Source organism: Triticum dicoccoides, chromosome 6B, assembly GCF_002162155.2.
Source record: "Triticum dicoccoides isolate Atlit2015 ecotype Zavitan chromosome 6B, WEW_v2.0, whole genome shotgun sequence".
Taxonomy (NCBI): Eukaryota; Viridiplantae; Streptophyta; class Magnoliopsida; order Poales; family Poaceae; genus Triticum; species Triticum dicoccoides.
This window is the reverse complement of record NC_041391.1, coordinates 706,943,797-706,959,090: the sequence shown is the minus strand read 5'-3', so window position 1 is coordinate 706,959,090 and position 15,294 is coordinate 706,943,797. Positions and strand designations below refer to the sequence as shown.

The 15,294-nt window shown below is 45.6% G+C and overlaps 1 long non-coding RNA gene across 3 annotated transcripts; it reads right to left on the bottom strand.

Annotated features, from left to right (window-relative positions):
* Nucleotides 1-3,583: 3,583 nt before the first annotated feature.
* Nucleotides 3,584-12,792, bottom strand: LOC119326680. Of its 3 annotated transcripts, XR_005158111.1 has the most exons (8): nt 12,428-12,792; nt 7,329-8,316; nt 7,108-7,206; nt 6,459-6,557; nt 6,256-6,336; nt 4,861-4,940; nt 4,306-4,417; nt 3,584-4,160 (listed from the first exon to the last, which is right to left on the bottom strand). It is a non-coding gene; the product is annotated as an uncharacterized LOC119326680 (long non-coding RNA). The 3 variants fall into 3 exon arrangements; XR_005158112.1 differs by lacking the exon at nt 4,306-4,417 and having other exon boundaries at nt 3,585-4,160; XR_005158110.1 differs by lacking the exons at nt 3,584-4,160; nt 4,306-4,417 and having other exon boundaries at nt 4,449-4,940.
* Nucleotides 12,793-15,294: the final 2,502 nt, after the last annotated feature.

Below are 15,294 nucleotides of genomic sequence, written 5' to 3'. Positions count from 1 at the left end.
ATGAACCTCTCGAAGGGGAACATATTGTGTAGAAATACAGGACCGAGAACGAAAATCTCTTCGACTAGGTGAACCAGGAGGTGCGTCATAATATTGAAGAAGGATGGCGGGAACACCAACTCGAAACTGACAAGACATTGGATCACATCGTTCTGTAACCGTGGTAGAACTTCTGGATTGATTACCTTCTGAGAGATTGCATTGAGGAATGCACATAGCTTCACAATGGCTACTCGAACATTTTCCGGCAGGAGCCCCCTCAAAGCAATCGGAAGCAATTGCGTCATAATCACGTGGCAGTCGTGAGACTTCAGGTTTTGGAACTTTTTCTCCGCCATGTTTATTATTCCCTTTATATTGGACGAGAATCCAGACGGGACCTTCATACTGCTCAGACATTCAAAAAAGATGACCTTCTCTTCTTTGGTCAGAGCGTAGCTGGCACGACCTTGAAACCATTCCGGATGCCGGTCATCAGGGTCTTTCAAACGTTGCTGGTCCTGCCGTGCTTCCTTTGTATCATTTGTCTTCCCATACACGCCCAAGAAGCTTAGGAGGTTCACACAAATATTCTTCGTAACGTGCATCACGTCGATTGCAGAGCGGACATCTAGGACTTTCCAATATTCTAGCTCCCAGAATATAGATTTCTTCTTCCACATGGCTGCGTGCCCGTCAGCTCCCTTCGGAACTGATTGTCCACCAGGACCCTTTCCAAAGATGACTTTCAAATCCTTGACCATATCAAATACCTCAGCACCAGTGCGTTCCGCAGGCTTCGGCCGGTGATCTGCCTTGCCGTTGTAATGCTTGCCCTTCTTTCTTACTGGATGAATTTTCGGAAGAAATCGACGATGCCCAAGGTACACGTTCTTCTTACAATTTGGCAAATGTACACTTTCAGTCTCATGTAAGCAGTGCGTGCATGCATTGTATCCCTTATTTGATAGTCCCGAAAGGTTACTAAGAGCAGGCCAATCGTTGATGGTTACGAAAAGCAACGCTCGTAGGTCAAATTCCTCTTGTTTGTGCTCATCCCACACACGGACACCACCCCACAGCTGTAAAAGTTCATCAACTAATGGCCTTAGGTACACATCGATGTCGTTGCCGGGTTGCTTCGGACCTTGGATGAGCACTGGCATCATAATGAACTTCCGCTTCATGCACAACCAAGGAGGAAGGTTGTAGATGCATAGAGTCACGGGCCAGGTGCTATGGCTGGAGCTCTGCTCGCCAAAAGGATTCATGCCATCCGTACTTAGAGCAAATCTTATGTTCCTTGCGTCAGCTGCAAAATCTTTGAACCATATGTCGATCTTTCTCCATTGCGTTCCATCTGCGGTGTGTCTCAACTCCCCGTCCGACTTACGGTCCTCTTTGTGCCATCGCAACAACTTGGCATGCTCTTTGTTCCTGAACAGACGTTTCAACCGTGGTATTATAGGAGCATACCACATCACCTTGGCGGGAACCCTCTTCCTGGGTTTCTGGCCCTCAACATTGTCACCAGGGTCATCGCCTCTGATCTTATAACGCAATGCAGTGCATACCGGGCATTCATTCAAATTCTCGTATTCACCGCGATAGAGGATGCAGTCGTTGATGCATGCATGTATCTTCAGAACCTCTAAACCTAGAGGGCAGACAACCTTCTTTGCTTCGTACGTACTGGCGGGCAACTCGTTATCCTTTGGAAACATATTGTTCAACATTTTCAGCAAGTTTTCAAATGCCGAGTCAGCTACACCTGCCTCTGCCTTCCATTTCAGCAAATCCAGTGTGCAGCCCAGCTTTTTCAGACCATCATCGCATCCGGGGTACAGCGCCTTTCTGTGATCCTCTAACATGCGATCCAAATTCTCCCTCTCCTTTTCAGTTTCGCAGCGTCTCCGTGCATCAGCAATGGTCCGACCAAGATCATCAACGGGATCATCACGTGCCTCTTCTTCACCTTCCCCTTCACCTTCAGCATCCTCCATGAAAGTATCACCGAAATGAGCAAGATAGCTTTCATCGATGAAATCATCCCCTTCTTCATCTTCTTCCATTATAACCCCTCTTTCTCCATGCTTGGTCCAACAATTATAGCTTGGCATGAAACCGTGCCGAAGCAGATGCATGTGAACATCTCTTGAGGAAGAGTAACCCTTCTGATTCTTACAGATAACACATGGACAAGATAACAAAACCCCCCTGCTTGTTCGCATTAGCCACTACGAGGAAATCTTTCAAACCCGTAGTGAACTCGCCGGAGAGTCGGTTACCGTACATCCATTGCCGATTCATCTGCATTATTATAATATAAAATATATAATTAACCATCATGCATTTGTTAAACTAACTAGCTACAAACAATATAAATTAAACAATGAACTGCACACATGCATATTTTATCAATGACACATCAAAGGTTCATCAAGTTGCTAACCGCGATCGAGGAGTGTGGCTCCAACACTTCATGTCATGTTTGTTTCATGCTCTTGGGGCATTTCATCAAACACCTTATGTGCATAAGAGGAACCAAAAGCAAACCTACACCCACTTGTGAAGAGAATGGCTCCAAATGGCTAAGTGTTGGCTGCTGGATGGGTATATATAGGGGAGGGGCTTTAGTTGCGGTTGGCCTGGCAAACCGTGACTAAAGGTGCCCGAAGGCCTTTAGTCGCGGTTGTCCTCGCCAACCGCGACTAAAGACCCTCACGTGCGCCAGCTGGCCACCGAGCGCCCTGGGCCCAGGCCTTTGGTCGCGGTTCACCTCCAGAACCGCGACTAAAGGTCCCATTAGTCGCGGTTCCTACAGCTTCGCGACTTATGGGGCTGGACGGAAGCCTGTTTTTCCACCAGTGTAGGTTGAATTTCGAGTTGATTCGGATGGTCTACGTGTTCAAGTCTAACACCACATGGATGACATGGTCTTGCCGTTAACATGGACAGCATCTCAATCTCTGAACTTATTTTTTGTACAGAAAAAACTAAACGGCTTTTTTTAACTACAAGCACTGACACGCCTATAGGTCTCTAGAAAAAACTTTTTTCTCGCTGATACAATCAACCCTCGCGTGCAACTTTCAGTGGTTTGACTTCAAAATTTTGCAAAACCTAAAAGTTTGGCAAGGAAACTTTTTAGGCTAATTTTAGATACCTTGTCTATAGGGAACTCAATGTTGGCCTTTGCTTTCGCCGGCCAGGCCCAAAACAGGCCCGCTAAGCCCCGCCTGTCATGCTGCAGCAGGCTGGCGTCAGCGCCGCCAGCACTGAGCCGCTCATCGCCGCTCGGCCGCCTCCCGGAAGTCACGCCGCAGACCCGCACCGCCGCCGGCCCGCCCAGGCCCGTATGGGTGCCTATGTTTGAGTTGTGCATAGCATCCAGACTCTCCTTGGCCCCTTGGGTGTGAAGCTCCCAAGCCGTATTGTGGCATGGTAGCCGGTTTAATAGGTAGAACTCCGCTTTGTCAGCTGAAGCCCCCATGTAATCAAAAGGTATTGGAAAAAACGGCAGAGGCCCTGCTTATAGCAAGGAGGCCGGTTTATAATATTGATTATAATATATACATTGTCGAAATATGTACATAAGAGGAGCCTATAGCTCAGGCGTAGTAAGGCCGAACGAGAGCTATGTTCCACAGCCGCCGGGTCTCCTCCTCAGAACTGCGTGAGTCTTTGTGCTCTCGAACGTCAATGAGGTAGTATGATCTATTGTGCAGATTCTTGCTGACCACAAAGGGCCCTTCCCAAGGTCTACTTGGTATTGGAGTTCCAATACAAGACATGGCAGAGGCCACTCTACACCATGGAACCTACTAAACTTCCACCATACAAAATCTAGTCATGAAAACACATATCATCGCGGAAAATTGCATACACTAGCGAAGCAGCGACCATTTGCATTTGATGAACAGAGAGACTATGTATGTCAAACATGAGTAACTAGGCAAAAGCTAGCAAGTAGTCCACTGTGAACAGCAAGTGGATTGTACCAAGTGTCTACAAACATAGCAGCATCAATAACTTGAAGGAAGAAAGAAAGGCGTCTTGGGTGGGAGCGACCTTGTGCAGGGTGGATGGTGTTGCTTGCGACCCGGTGGTACTCTTTGCTGATGTCGTCTATGGAGGGTGCATGTGAATGGAGAGCTTGGCTACAGTAGGGCATAAGCATCCTGGGCAAAGAAATTGCACTACAGCTCAGATAGTAATAGAACAGAAATTCTACTAGAGACCATGGCTTCAGACATAAATTCCACTAAAGTTAAGTAATCTACATTCAGAGTAAAGACTTTGGAAAGAGGTATGTTATTAGTATACCAAGCTCCAGTTCAAACATTGCCAATTTGCTATCTTCTGGAACCGTTGCAGGGTTGGAAATAATACAACTTCGCCCGTAGACGAAAAATCATCACATTTCATACAAGCAGACCTAAACATAAGTTTCATCAAATGGAGTCAATACAGAGTTGACCGCCAGAGGCTGATCACTGCATCTGGTTCACTTGTTAATATAATAGCAGTAGCTACTCCATAATAGTTTAAGAAATCAACTAAAAACAAAAGCTATGTTCTCGAACCGATTCAAGTCAAAAACATTACTCATCATCTAAGAATGAAATACATAGTAATTTCCCTTACTTTCTAGTTTTACAAATTGTAGCTAAGCACAATCCTGAAAATAGTGACCTATGAATCTTGGAAGAAGAAAGCAAATATTCCAACAATACAAATTTAAGATACAAGGAAATAAGTGAGTCTTCCATTCAGATCTACAAATGTCACATTTTATGCATGCACACAAATGCTGCTGGTGATCAAAGGATGGAACAAATATCTAAACCAGTTTTTTGGTGGCCAGAGACTATACAACACCTTTGCCGTCGTCACACGACAAACAAGGCTACATGTTATTGTACTGCTGCCAGGCCATCATGACCATGGTTGAAGGCTTGCTGCACACAAAAGAACAAAAGCCATCATACTTATGAGATAAGGCTTGGAAGATTACTAGCTACAGAAAATCTCTAAGCAGAAGCAACAATTCTAATATGAATAAGTAAATAAACTAAGCAAAGTAAAGATATCATTAGACCCCCCACATTGCTGAAATTACGGTCCAGATTTACCAATAAACATGTTTGCCACGAAACACGTGCTTAGCCCTACCGGTCACACCACGTGCCCATCTCTTCTTTGTCTCCTTCAAACACCACTAGATGTCCAAAAATAAGAAGAAACACCAACACACCATCGCCCCCGCCTAAGGCCCTCCCATGCGCCCCTCACCCACCACCCTCTCGGGGCTCCCTCTGACCGCAACACACACGATACGGAAGGTGGGCACCTGCGGCGCCACACTTTGCTGCCAAAAGCCACCTACACCGGCCCCACGCCTCTGGTCTGCCCGCTCCACCAACAGTACTACACAGACACGATGAATTGGGGCGTTAGAAATTACTACATTGGCTGCTCTTAACTGAATCGCATAGAAACACATGCAGATCAAGTGACACCACAAACAAATCTTAAACAGTAGATATCACACGAAATTGAACAAATTTGCTCCTGGCTAATGGCTGGTTGGATGGCTCACCAACAAGCTATGAGCTGTTACAGAAACAAAACAAGGAATGCTAGTCGACTGAGTACATGATGATAATACAAATTTGATTGTTCAGAAACATACTTGAGTATCCAAAAAAGATAGCTTAGCTTGGTACAAAGTAGATAGCTATGTACTGCATGATCACTGTAGCAGTGAACAAATCATCCGTGTGACTCTCATCCTTGACATACATATGTAAAGAAGAGGCATCTTCTTGCATAAGATAAATAGGTGCAAACACCACATCAGAGCTCTACCTGCTATACATCTTGGTGATTTAGCACTAAAACCCTAGAAATAAACAATGATCTCATGCCATCTACAACTAGCTCTAGAATCAAGTGAATTTAACATTTCTTAATCATGCACAAGCAAGCATGTAAAATGGTATTAGTTTGTTTAAATCGTGAGTGTTGCAGATACTTAAGTTGAACAAAATTCAAACAAACTCAGCTTTTAGCTATCCGCACAAGAGCAATTAAGTGCATATGCTGCCATGTTATGAGAAGTTATGATACATAGAAAATGTGGCATCACAAAACATAGGACCCTAAAAATGACTCGATGACCAGAACACACAAAGTTCAGCACAACTCAATGTCCATGGACATGTAGAGCATGATAGCAGAAGAAGATAAAAGAAGGGGAGGAGGGCGTCATACCTATGTTGTAGCTTCTCCCCCCTAGATCACCAAGATGACCTATTGGAAGTGTCCTACATACTCCTTGTAGACTGTAAAATCCTGAGAAGGTGGGAGGAGAAAAACTCAGCCATTGTAGAGAACCAATGGAAATAAATCCCAACAACATGGAAAATGACTGCGTGATGACACTTCCAAAAGAAATTCAATTAGTAGAACTGTACTTTGAGTTCAGAGCAGCTCCAGTTCTCCCTTGGTGGGCTAGAACCTTATCAGGTAGGTAATCTACTTGATCACCTTCAATGATGGAATCATCGGGATACCTGTGCTAGGAAACCACATCAGGGCAAATCGGACAAGACAACATCATGCCGACCACTATGCTAGAAAGAACTCACACCCATATAGTTCCTAAACTCTAATGTAACACGAAGCCACTAATATGTCGAACACAATTGAATTGATGTGAGTAACACACTATTTAAGAGTAATAGAGAGAATTCACATAATCGATCCAATTTTGCAAACATTTAACCAGATTGAGGCCAAAACCATTTTTAAAGTACAACAGTCGCATGATGTAAATACAGAATTCCAGGGTAAACAATATGACCACCTAAGATGACGTTAACTATGTTTGTCCTAGTTAAACATTTTGGGCATCATAATTACGCTAAAGACGTTAGCTCGCTAGATATACAGATAAGCATCTCCACGAGAAAAATCACAAGATTGTGGCGGACACAAGACTACCACCATAGACAGCATGGCCACAAAACTAAGCCCCAAGTATTGTGCAGCAGCACAACTAGCCACGACTCGATGGGCGGACAATCTCAGTGTACAGGGAGAGGGAGGAGACCAAGGACTGACCAGAACCGAGGCACCAGCCACATGGGCGTAGACACGGACTACATCGTTCACATGGTTCAAGTCCATCTGGCATCCATGGTATCACTGGCAAAACTAAGCCTGACAAGGTGGGAGGAGCAAAGCTAAGTCATTACTGAGAACTGATGTAAAGAAATCCCGACAACATGAAAAATGAGTGCCTGATGACACTTCCAACAGAAATGCAATTAGTAGAACTGTACTTAGAGGTTAGAGCAGCTCCACTTCTCCCTTAGTTGGGCAGAATCTTATCAGGTAGGTAATCTGCTTGATCGCCATCAACAATGGAATCATTGGGGTACCTGCCTGAGGGAATCACATCAGGGATCCTGACTAGAACAATAGCATGCTGACCACTATGCTACAAACAGTTTGGACCCAGATAGTCCCCTAAACTCTAATGTAGCACCAGGCCACTATCCATATCTCAAACACAATTGAACTTATGTGAATAACACGCTATTGCCGAGTAATAGAGAGAATCATGCTGGTTCACATAAAGGATCCAATTTTTCAAACATTTAACCAGATAGAGGCCAAAACATTTTTAAAGTAGGACCATCACATGGTGCAAATACAGAATTCCAGACTAAATAATGACCAGGAAAGGTGCTACGGTGGGTTTTAGACAAAAGATGATGTTAACAATGTTTGTACTATTTAAACATGTAGGGGGTCATACTACTTTTGGTGTATGAAATAATATGTTTATAGAACTGAAAGACAGGGACTACCATTTTTGCTTGCTTGCAATTCTACTTTCAGAAAGTACAAAGTTTTCTAACTAGGAAATTTGACGCATCAAAGAAAAACAATCAACAAATGCGGGTCCTCTCAGTGACAGAGATGGGTCGGGCTCTCGTGCTGGGATCCCTGCACGCACTATCGTGCAGGGCCAACCAGCGGCCAACACGTGGCCTGGTGGACCCATCACCCAAACAACCAGATGGTATATCTCTAATTACAGAAAATCAGCAAAATTGTCTTTCTTTCTCCCGCGTATCAACACACTGCCGCCAAAATCTCCAACATCCTTTCTCCTATCTATCCACTCCATTGTGGATCACACGAGAATAGACCAGGATCGATAGAGAATTGCCCTCTCAGGTGGACCAGCATCTACGGTGTTCTTCGGCATGGAAGGAGCTCCCGCGACTTCATCATCCATAGGTTTGTTGTTATGCCTTGAATCTGCAAATTATGAACACTCTCATCATATGGAGGAGACAAGATTAAACAGAAACAAACTAAGAGCTTAATCTATGACATGCAAATTAATCCTTGAGACTTAGCTCCTCGTACTTCATCTTCCATTCGTCTGTTTGTGTCTTTTTGCCAATTGTAATGATAGAGAATATTGTATCTAAGAAAAAAAAGGGCAACCTGGTGCATGTAGCTCCCGCTTGCGCAGGGTCCAGGAAAGGGTCCGACCATTTTGGGTCTATAGTACGCAGCCTTTCCCTACATTTCTGTAAGAGGCTGTTTCCAGGACTTGAACCCATGACCTCATGGTCACAAGGCAGCAGCTTTACCACTGCGCCAAGGCTCCCCTTCAATATTGTATCTAAGAAAAAGGTCATTTTTTGGTAATGCTCCTACGAATACAGTGCGATATTTGGCAAAAATTGTTGTTGAATCTTCAAGTGTTGTTCAGGTTTCACTACAACAGGACTGAACATCGTGTTTTTTTTCAGAAATGTTTCACCCATGGACTAATTAGTATATGATATTTTTTTTATGTTGTGTAGACCAGGAGACCACAAATGTGGGAGAGACAAGTCGAAACACAGATGATTATTACAGCAAAAGGTTAAAGCCAGAGATAGGAATGGAATTTGAGAATGAAGATATAGCATATGAGTTTTATAATGCATATGCAGGACATGCAAGTTTCAGTGTCAGGAAATTTTGGCATGATAAATCCTCAACAAATGTTATTCGAACAAAGAAATTTGTATGCTCAAAGGCAGGTTTCAAGGACAAGAGCAAGGAACAATGCCAGCGGAAGCGAGCAGATACAAGAGTTGGGTGTCTGGCAGAGATGACCATTAAAATAAGTGCTAATGGAAAATATGTTGTAAGCAGCTTTGACGATGCCCATAATCATGAACTGGTAACTCCAAGCAAAGCCCATCTACTGCGATCGCAAAGAAGAATTACAGAAGCTCAGAAGGCCCAGATTGACATATTGAATGATTCAAGTATTAGACCCAAATCTGGTCATGAAGTGATGAGTAGGCAAGCAGGGGGGCGACAAAGTCTTTGCTTTGGTCACAAAGATTATAAAAATTATCTCCGATCAAAGCGTATGCAATCAATCCAAGAAGGAGATACAGGTGCCATTCTTCAATATCTACAGGAGAAGCAAATGGAAAATCCTTCCTTTTTTTATGCAATACAAGTAGATGAAGAGGATATGATGACTAACATATTCTGGGCAGATGCAAGATCAATATTAGATTATCACTACTTTGGTGATGTCGTATGTTTTGACACAACCTTTAAGACAAATAGTTATGGCAGACCATTTGCCCCTTTTGTTGGTGTCAACCATCATAAAACAAACAATGGTTTTTGGAGCTGCATTATTGTATGACGAAACAGTCGATACGTTTGAATGGTTATTTGAAACATTCAAAAGGGCCATGTCAGGGAAGGAACCAAAAACAATATTGACCGACCAATGTCCTGCCATTATTAGTGCTATTGACAAGGTTTTTACTAATTCAATACATCGTCTATGTGTGTGGCACATGTATAAGAATGCTGCAAAACATTTGAGTCATGTTTTCCAAGGTTCAAAGACATTTAAGAAAGATTTTGGCAAGTGTGTTTATGATTTTCAAGAAGTTGATGAATTCTTAGCAGGTTGGAATGATATGCTAGTGAAATATAATTTGGAAGACAATGACTGGCTACATAGATTATTTCAGAACAAGGAGAAGTGGGCTTTGGTTTATGGTCGACAAACCTTTTGTGCGGATATGAAATCTACACAAAGAAGCGAGAGTATGAATGCATTATTGAAGCGATACTTTCATGTTCGTCTTGATTTATCAGATTTCTTCAAGCACTATGAGAGGGCTGTGGATGATAGAAGGTATGCTGAAGTGGAAAGTGATTTCTATGCGAGTCAAACATCACCAAGAGTGCCACATGTGCAGATGCTGATTCAAACTTCCAAAGTATATACACCTGCTATGTTTGAGATATTTAAAGGAGAATTTGACATGGTAATGGGATATTGTGTGTATGAAAGTGGTCGTACTGCCTCTATTTCTGAATTCAAGGTTACCCATTCAGCTAGCCAAAATAGTCATACAGCGAAATTTGATCATGATGGATCAAAAGTTTTATGCTCATGCAAAAAGTTTGAATTTGTTGGGGTATTGTGTCGTCATGCATTGAAGGTGTTGGACCACAACAATATTAAGGAGTTGGCACCGGAATATATCTTGAAAAGATGGACAAGGCAAGCAAAATCAGGGCCATCACATGCAATTCAAAAGTGCGCTGATGATGAAGATGCTAGAGTTGTGCTAGCTAGGCAGTATGGATCACTATGTCGCACTTACAATAACATTTTGAGCAAAGCAGCAGCAAACAAAGAGGCATATGCACTACTGCAAAGTATGTCAATTGAACTAATGAAAAAGGTGGACCAGATTTTACATGGAAGCAACCAGTCGAAAGATATCCCATCTAATCATGAAGAAGCTAAGAAGCAAGTAGAGAAACAACTAGTTGAATGCAACAATGAGAACGTTGTCCAAGCACATGGAATAAAGAGAAAGGAAAAAGGAAATAGCAGTAAGAGGATTAAATCTGGTTTGGAACTAAACAATAAGAATACACGGAAGAAAGGTATGGTATAGCACAAGAAATGGGTACATAAATATTTGCTCATGTTATTTATCTGGTTTGGAGTAATAGATCTAACAATTTCTTAATAGGTCAAGCAACAACATGCAAGAATAGGAATGATGATTGTGCTTCTGCCTCAACTGAAGCAAATCCTACCTTCACCATGACAAATCATTACTCCAACTTGCAAGTATTGCAGAGTGCCATACCTCTAGTACCACATGCTACGAACTACAGTTTGCAAGTATCGTCGCACTCTATGCCTCCACTACCACATGCTGCGACCTACAATTCGCAAGTATTGCCGCACGCTATGCCTCCAAACCCACAAGCTACGAACTACATTTCACAAGTTTCATCGCACGCTATGCCTCCAGTACCACATGATGCGAACTACAATTCGCAGGTATTGCTGCACGCTATGCCTCCAAACCCACAAGCTACAGACTACAATTTGCAAGTATTGCCACGTGCTATGCCTCCACAACCACAAGCTACGAACTACAATTTGCAAGTATTGCCGCGCTCTATGCCTCCGCAACCACAGGCAGAGAACTGCAATTTGCATCAACTTCCTCAGATTATGACACCAGTACCACAGCCAGAGAATTATAATTCGCAAGTATTGCATCAGGCCCGCCTCAACTACCTCAGCCAAATGCTACTTCTTTTCAGCAGTTACTCGGCTTGCAACCACAACAACCATATTTCTATTATGGTACTCAACCAAGTCAGGTATATTTATTTAGTTAGTCGTTAAGATGAACATGAATAGGTCATTCACTTCTGTTAACTTTAAACTGTGTGCAGAGTTCTGTATTGATACCGACCTCGGATTGGCCAGCATATCAAAATGACCAACTGCCGACTAAGGTATTGTTTCACTTACAAGTCAGACTCTCAAATTCAAGTTTATTTCTCACACAAAATCGTTCCTTTCTTATTTCAGGACTTGGGTAGCCAATCAAGCCATGGACAAGATAGCACTTTTAAATAGATCTGAATAAACGTTGCTTCTCAGAATTTCTCTACAAAACAATAACGTCCTGATGTAATAGTTTATCTTGCTATTCCTTTTGGTGTGAGATGTATAACGGATTTATTCTAAATGGAGACATACAAGTGTACTGATTAGTTGCTGGTTATTTCTCTGTGGTTCAATCCACAAGGATCTTTCACCAATTTGAGATTTCTGTGACTTAAAACAGAGAATATGTCCATATGAGGCTGCCTAGTTTGAAATCATTGAAAGCTAGTTTAATTGGATGGCCCTGTACTAATCTGAACATGTCCACATGAGGCTGCCTAGTTTGAAATTAATTGTTATCTTAGCAATATACTACGTAGTAATTAACTGGATGGCCCCTGTACTAGTCTGAAGTCATCGAAAGCTAGCTACCAGTACAGGATATAGATGAAGAAATCAGCTACCACTAACCTCTGTCCGACGAGTGTGCATCGGCCTCCCATCTTGATGTGCGCCTGCACGACCTCGTGCGGCATCCCGGCGAAGCAGCGCTGCACCCAGCCGGCCGCGCGCTCTGCAAGTCCCCACCTTCTCCAACGGATCTGGTCGGTCGAGGAGGGGAACGGCGGCATGCCAGAGCAGCTACTCCAGCCTTGGTCGGGGCTTGGGCGCGCCGGAGTCGGGCAGCGGCAGCACCGGCAGGAGCGGCTGCTCCCTTTGTCGCTGGCCACGACCACGAGCCTGGACTGCCGGACGGGGGACCTCACTTTCTCGAATCCTCTCTCTCACGAAGCTCAGCTCAGTGGAATAATGGTAGTACTAGCTCGAAGCGTCCGCGGCGGATAAGGCAAGGGAAAGGACTTTTCAGAAAACTAAACAAAACAAAATCTGTTCGTTAAGTGGTGGGGTCCACGGGTACATGTGTTGCTCAACGATTGGCCCTGCACAATAGCGCGTGCAGGGCTCCCAGCACGAGAGCCGAACCCGACAGAGATAGCTTGTAAGGAACTATTGGAAGCATCGCCCTCACAAAGATGAATTAATTGCTCCCTGCACGGGTAACCACTATTTAAGGCTAACAAGATTTTTGGTTATGGTCAAGATCACTATATCACATGGACGTGCAATTGGTGCATAATAATATAGCATGTAAAGTGACATTATTAACATAAATACATGCTGACTAGCATTTCAAGATATGCAAATGTCAGCCACCAAAAGCTCAATAGCATTTCAAACTTAGTTGTGCACGGTTTTGTTGATTTCCTAGAGCATTTTTTGGCGTGCAGTACACTCCATACAACTACTCGCCGCCCGCGTACGCGTCCTCCCCGATGCCCCTACTCAGCCGTTGCGCGCTGCCCTTCTCGCACCTCAGCGACGCCGATGAGACCGAGGTCGACATGGACGACAGCATCGCGGAAGGTTCGGCCGCGGCCGACGCGTCTCCCGTGTTTACCGCGGATGAGACGGTGGATCTCAGCAGCATGGACAACAAGCTCGGCTACGTCTACGGCGACGAGGAGCAGGAGGAGGACGATGACGATGACGAGGAGGAGGACGAGGAGCCGACGAGGAGGCGCAAGAAGAAGAAGGGGGCGGCCAAGCCTGAGCCGCGCATCAAGTGGGCGTCCAAGGAGGAGGAATGCCTCACAGAAGCATGGAAAGTCATCTGCCTCGACCCGACCACCGGCGTGAATCAGAGCATCGAGACGTACGGGGCGCGCATCAAGGCCGAGTTCGACGAGCGCAATCTCGTCGACCCCTACTTCAAAGGCGTTTACATGCAGCGCGGGTCGAAGGCGATGGTGAACCATTGGGGGCGTATCCAGGGGGCGTGCAGCAAATGGCATGGGGTCGTCGAGGAGGTCGCGGCTCGCCCGGAGAGCGGCGCCAGCATTGAGGATCAGGTATGCCACGCCGGTCTCCCGCCTCTTTCCGCCGTGCGCCCGCCAACTGTTTGTTCATCCCCACGCAGCTGCTGCGCATGTTCGTCCTGTACCGGCAGAGCAACAACGACGCCGAGTTCAAGTACCTCCACGTCTACAAGCGCATTGATAAGTGCGATAAGTGGGCAGAAGTCCAGCGCACCCTCGAGAAGGCCAAGGAGGCGTACAAGCCGGACGCGCCGGCTCCGGGCGCGTCAGATGGACGGCCGGACGGCAACAAAGGTGTTAAGAAGGGAAAACACGCCGACGCGGCCACAGCTCGCGTGCAGGAGTCCATCCAGCACTGCCTCGCCGACGCACAGGTCCGGGCCGCCCTTCGTGAAGAGAAGTCCGAGGCGCGGTGGTCGGCGTTGATGTCGACCAGCGCTGTCAAGCTCGACCTACTCCGAACCAACGTCGCCGCGAAGAAGAGGAACACCGACCTGGCTTTCCTGCTGGGCGGGGCGGACATGCTTCAGAGCACCAACGAGGCGGTCAAGGCGTGGTACAGGGCGCATGTTGGCCTCATCTTGGACCAGCTTCCCTCGACGACGCCGCCCACGCCCACTACGACGCCGCCCACGCCCACGCACACGCCGCCGCCGCCGCCAAGCCCGACTGATGATGATGCCGCCGAGACTGCCCGCAGCACAGAAGCCACGCCGCCAAGCACAGAGACCCCATCAAGCCCGCGCACGCCGACTCCACCAACGCCGAAGGCCGACCTCGCCGCCTGATGCGCGCTTCCGACCTTTCCTGCTTTTTTGTACGCCGAACTTTTCATCCGACCGCCGATCTACTGGACGCTTGATCGCCGGATTGTGGCGTCTGTTTTGCGCGCGGGAATGACTACGTTTGAATTTGCCGTGGCTGGGAAGGAGGGGGGCGCCTGGGGGCGTGACTGGGAGCTAGGCCGCCCCCAGGGGCCGAACTAGCGCCGGCTCGCCCTCTGGCCGCAGTTTTTTGGCGCCTTGGGGGCCGAACGGCTGGAGATGCTCTTAGCTTCCGACGTAGCTATAGCTTTGCACCATGTAGAGAGATCAAGTCAGCTCGCTTCGTCGTGGCGTGTCACCGTCGTCGAAAAGTAGTCATGACTGGGCCAACAGTATCCTCTCTACATGGTGTTATAAAAATAATCTCTCTACATGGTCTAGACTAAGACGAAATTCTTTTTCTTCAAGAAACTAGCATATACATGCTGTCTTGACAAACAGTTATCCAAAAGGGCGAAATCAACCAAAAACCCAATGCATACGGCGGACTACTCTTCAATCAAAGAGAACAATACAAGAGATATTGAGGCATATGTTCTGCAAACGTCCCCCAGGTGACCCGTTTTCCGTTGAAAACACAATGATTTCTCTCGTTTGAAACATTTCGCATGACTTAAACGCGGTGTCATTACGAGCA